Below are 6,239 nucleotides of genomic sequence, written 5' to 3'. Positions count from 1 at the left end.
CGGGAATCCGGACGTAGCTAGTCCTTAAGATAGATGAAGAGTCGCCGCACTGTGCCTCTACCATGGCAACATGATGGGTGACTTGGGGAGAATTAATTTCTCTTAGATCAGGTTTAAGCCCAACCTGGTCATAATCCGTAGTGACCCCCAAGGCGGCGATGCGATCCAAGAGCTCGTTTATGGAAGAGAGCTCCATTGGATCTAACTGCTCAACGAGTTCCGAGCTGACGTGAAGATTTCTTTTGATGACCCGAGAGGTCACCGTCGGCGCAACGGCCGAACAGGCGGTCATGAGAAAACCGCCTAGCCGGAGAGTTTGGCCGACAGCCAAGGCTCCCTTAGTAACGGCGCCGTCTTTAAAGATGGGAAGAGGCATCCTTCCTGATTGCGACAGCACAGAGGAACTCTCAATGAAAGCACCAATGTTAGTGTCAAAACCGGTGGATCTTGGGTAGGGGGTCCCGAACTGTGCGTCTAGGCTGGATGGTAACAGGAGGCAAGGAACACGATGTTTTACCCAGGTTTGGGCCCTCTTGATGGAGGTAAAACCCTACGTCCTGCTTGATTAATATTGATGATATGGGTAGTACAAGAATAGATCTACCACGAGATCGAGGAGGCTAAACCCTAAAAGCTAGCCTATGGTATGATTGTTGTATGATGAAGTTGTCCTACGGACTAAAACCCTCCGGTTTATATAGACACCAGAGAGGGTTAGGGTTACACAAAGTCGGTTACAATGGTAGGAGATCTTGAATATCCGTATCGCCAAGCTTGCCTTCCACGCCAAGGAAAGTCCCATCCGGACACGGGACGAAGTCTTCAATCTTGTATCTTCATAGTCCTGGAGTCCGGCTGAAGGTATAGTCCGGCTACCCGGACACCCCCTAATCCAGGACTCCCTCAGGGAGGGTTAGAGTGGGTTAGTTCCATCTAAACCAACTATCCCGGTGAAGAGGTGCTTATTTGGGTTAGAGTGGGTTAGAAAATAACTCTAACTCTAACTGTGTTAGAGTATCCAAGCAGGGCCATTGATATAGCCGTTAGATGAAGTAAATCAGTCCATAATAGTCGTCTGATCTAGACGTTGAGAGGCTCCGCACTAAGCCACATGCAAGCATGCAGAAATACCGTGGCACATGCATGTGAGTGGGTTTTAAATCACCTCAACATGTCTACATGCAAGCATGCCCTGGTAGCATGCATGTAAGTGAGCTTTTAAGTCCCATTAACATGTCAAAAAGAAAAATATAATCCCATTATGCAGTAGGAGTTGGCTGATATTTTTTCCTTACGTGGGATGATATAAATGATGATGGGAGTTTATTTAGTTTGGCTACCACATTTGTCATGCGGTTATAGGTTTTTTTAGTTCTATGAAATCGATAATTTTGCGCAGAGAGATATACCGCTGTTCCGCGGCAACGCGCGGGGACTCATCTAGTAATATTTAGGAACGGAGGGAGTACTATGTAAAGAGTTAGGTGTCGCATGGTGATAGTGTGAGGTGGACCATGTAATCACTGAGCCTGCGTGTTTTCACTGCTCTTGCACGCCTCCGCTGTAAGAATGGAGAAAATTTTAATCTAGTAGTAGTACCTCCTTTCGCCGAAAGCATGGGACATCCAACAGTCCTACCACCTCATTAATAAAGACCAATGAGCCATCAAATCACATAGACCCAACAGTAACCATCACTCTTGCGCCAGTGAGAGGTCGCATCCGCTCTGCCCGGGCATGAATGCGCCGGTGCTGACCGTTTCGGGCGGGAAGCGCACGCGGGCGATGGAGGGGCTTTGGGTGGGTCAGGCTGGTCAGGAGCGAGCGTGGCAGCTGTCCGCATGTCCCTACCGGACACGCCCGGAAATGAGAGGATTCACAGACTCTCGCGGCTAAAATCGTACACTGCACAACATCTCTCTGTAGGAGTAGGTCGATCTGTCGCTCTCTCTAACACACACATGCTGTTAAACACACACACACACACACACGCACCTTGGTCCTGTTGCACCTTCTAACATGAGGTCTCGGGTTTTATAACTACACTTGAGCATAATTTGTGCCAGGAGGATTCTTTGTCTGGTCAAAAAATTTTCTAGGGTTTGTAGGCTTCACACACTCTCTCCAGTATATATATATATACACGCTGGAGCCTCAGCGGTTGTAGTTGCTCTCTTCACACTCTCCCGCCCTCTCCCTCCGTTTTGAATTACTTGTCGAAGGTATGGATGTATCTTAGATGTATTTTAGTTCTAGATACATCCATTTCTTCGACGAGTAATTTGGAATGGAGGGAGTAGTTGCTCTCTTCACACTCTCTCGCCCTCTCCAGATCTAAACAAGACTTCGTTTGCCTCTCTCTCCCCTCACTGCTACTTAAAGAGCCGGCAGGATCCGTCCGCCGGGAAGGGAAGGAGGCTTAACGCTGTCGCCGTCGGCGAGGGACTACCGGCGCAGCTATTCACTTTCCACCCAACGGCGGCGCGGGAGGACCTCCGACCCCTTCTTCTTCGCTGTCGTCCCGTCGCCCACAGAACCACGCCCCAAGAACCTTAAGGTATAATTTACTTACTCCACATGCATTGCTCTAGCTGCATGTATACCATGAATCTAGGACGTGGTTCAAAGAGGAAAGGAGTGGGGGAAAGTAGTGGGAAAAGTTGTATATAGCATGAATCTAGGACGTGGTTCAAAGAGGAAATGAAGGGGGAAAGTTGTACATCATGAATCTAGGATGTGGGTCAAAGAGGAAAGGAATGGGGGAAAGTTGTGGGGAAAGTTGTATCGCATAAATCTAGGACATGGTTCAAAGAGGAAAGGAAGGGGCGAAAGTACTAGTTCAAAAAGGAAAGGAAGGGATGTAACGCCCATGATGCGACTATATCTCCCACATGTCGAAGCACGACTTAGAGGCATAGCCGCATTGTAAGAAATGTCACAAGTGAGGTAATCTTCACAACAACCCATGTAAATGAATAAGGAAAAGAGGTACATAGTTGGCTTACACTCGCCACGTCACACAATAGCATAAATATCATTACATTCATCCAGTTACACTCAAGGTCCGACTATGGAACCAAAAATAAAGACAACCCCAAAAGTGACAAAGTCCCCGACCGCCCCAACTGGGCACCACTACTGATCATCTAGAAAGGAAACGTAGTATCGTCCTGAGTCCTCATCAAACTCCCACTTGAGCTTAGTCAAATCACTTGGAGCGAAATCATCGGTCCCTGCATCTGGTTTTGAAGTAATCTGTGAGTCACGGGGACTCAGCAATCTCACACCCTCGCGATCAAGACTATTTAAGATTATAGGAAGGGTAAAAGGTATGAGGTGGATCTGCAGCAAGCACTAGCATATATGGTGGCTAACATACGCAAATGAGAGCGAGAAGAGAAGGCAAAGGCACGATCGATGAACTAAGAAGTGATCCTAGAACAACCTATGTTCAAGAATAACACGAGACCATGTTCTCTTCCCGGACTCCGCCGAAAAGAGACCATCATGGCCACACACTCTTTGATTCATTTTAATTAAGTTAAGTTTAAGGTGTTCTACAACCGGACATTAACAAATTCCCATCTGCCCATAACCATGGGCACGACTTTCGAAAGTTCAAATCCCTGCAGGGGTGTCCCAACTTAGCCCATCACAAGCTCTCACGGTCAACGAAGGATATTCCTTCTCCCAAGACAATCCGATCAGACTCAGAATCCCGGTTACAAGACATCTCGACAATGGTAAAACTAAACCAGCAAAGCCGCCCGAATGTGCCGACAAATCCCGATAGGAGCTACACATATCTCGTTCTCAGGGCACATCGGATGAGCCAGACGTCGGGTTGGCCAGCCCAGAGTTGCCCCTGGTAGCCCCGGACATCGCTCAGTTTGGACCAACACTTAGAGAAGCACTGGCCCGGGGGGGGGGGGGTTAAAATAAAGATGACCCTTGAGTCCATGAAGCCCAAGGGAAAAAGGCTAGGTGGCGAATGGTAAAACCAAGGTTGGGCATTGCTGGAAGAGGTTTATTCAAGGCGAACTGTCAAGGGATTCCCATTATAACCCAACCATGTAAGGAACGCAAAATCAAGGAACATAACACCGGTATGACGGAAACTAGGGAGGCAAGAGTGGAACAAAACACCAGGCAATACGGCCGAGCCTTCCACCCTTTACCAAGTATATAGGTGCATTAAAATAGACAAGATACAATAATGATATCCCAACAATAAACATGTTCCAACAAGGAACAACTCCAATCTTCACCTGCAACTAGCAACGCTATAAGAGGGGCTGAGTAAAGCGGTAACATAGCCAAACAATGGTTTGCTAGGACAAGGTGGGTTAGAGGTTTGACATGGCAATATGGGTGGAATGATAAGCAAGTGGTAGGTGTCGTAGCGTAGGCATAGCAAAAGAGCGAGCATCTAGCAAGCAAAGATAGAAGTGATTTCGAGGGTATGTTCATCTTGCCTGCAAAGTTCTTCAAGTTGATGTTAGCTTGCTCCTCGTAAACGTACTCAACGGGCTCCTCGATCACGTACTCGTCTCCCGGCTCTACCCAAGCAAGAACAACAAGCAAAGGGAGACACAATCAACCACGTGCAATGCACAAACAACATGATGCAAAACATGGCATGATATGCGGGATGTGATATGCAATGCATATGCATGATTTGGAAAGGAAAGATTGAACCTAGCCTCAACTTGGAAAACCAAGAGTGCCACTGGAAATATGAGTTGATTTCGGTCGAAGTCGATATAAAGATCACCGGAAATGGATGCACGGTTTGGAAATGACAAGCAAAACAAATATGGCACCGATGTGCGATTAACAGCATGAGGCCATCTAAATGCATCAAGAACAACATGCTACAGCACTCTAACATAGCAACAAAATACATGGCAGGGATCCACTCAAGATGCTTGACAAAAGATGAACACTGAGCTACGGCTAATTCACTCAATAGTAGGTTCAAACAGGCATGGCAAAAGGGCAAAAGATATCAGGTTACAGACTTAGTGAAAAATAACAAGTCAGGAATTTAACATCAGGAAGCAATGTTTAGAGCAAGATAACAACATGCTACAGAAACATATCATGGAAAAGCAAGACATGGCATGAAGCTACTCAAAGCATACAACAAAAGTCCCTTACGGACCATAAGCCAAAAGGGATCAGAAAATACAATGACAACCATGTGAACCTAGCAATTATCGTTAACAGATTCAGACTTAACAGAAAACTGGAACATGGCAAAACAGATATTGAGTAGGCATGTTTACGAGCTTGATGCACTCATCACAAGACATTGCATGACAAACTAAGCATACACCCAGCAAGTAGACATGGCATAGAAGCTAAACATGGCAAGAACAACATCATAGCATGCACGGATCAACTACAACAAGCTCGGCAAATATGCTTAACATGTAAACATTCTGCCAGGAACATTTTATAGCAAAAGTAGAGCTCGATTGAGTCAAGCTAGGGTGCTCCATAATTGCAAACAAAGAAATGGATGGATAGAGCACCACAATATCTACAAAACATCCTTACTGATCATGCTCAAAAGAGGCATGGATCACTCTGTAGCAGCAAGAAAACATGGCATAAAAATATTGACAGGACAAAGACTTAGAATATTTCTAAGTCCCTGAAATCAGCAACATTACGAGAGCTACTTCGCAAGCTTGTGCTAGTCACCACAGAGATCACAAAAATACATGGCATACACCCCTGTAAAGATGGCATGGCATATTTCAAAACACATGTAATGCTCAAGTTCATAGGAGGCACACATCAATCATGGCAAAAATGACATGTCCAATTACTGATATGAATCTGAAACTAACAGAAACTAGCACTTTTCCAACAGCATTTAGGGCATCAAGATGAGCTCAAATGAACATGATGCAATGAGATGAAATGAAGTACTCGTCGAGATGAACAATTTTATATGCTACACGCCCAAAACGGAGCCACGGTTGCAGAGTTATGGCATGAAGAAGAATGCCAAAAAATATCTAGGGTTAGGGCAAAAGTCAACCTCCGAATTCCAGATCTGGATCTGGGCATGGACTTCGAGGCGCTCGTCGGAGAGGGGCTTGCCGGACTCGAGGGGGAAGAGCTCGCCGGAGTAGCGGTGGTGGTCGGGGACGTCGGACGTCGAGGTAGGCGCGCTAGCCAAGGAGAGGCGCGGTCGGCGAAGGGCGGCAGAGGTCGCCGGGCGGCAA

The sequence above is a fragment of the Triticum urartu genome, chromosome 6 (genome assembly GCF_003073215.2).
Source record: "Triticum urartu cultivar G1812 chromosome 6, Tu2.1, whole genome shotgun sequence".
Classification (NCBI taxonomy): domain Eukaryota; kingdom Viridiplantae; phylum Streptophyta; class Magnoliopsida; order Poales; family Poaceae; genus Triticum; species Triticum urartu.
Note: the sequence above shows the minus strand (reverse complement) of the source record.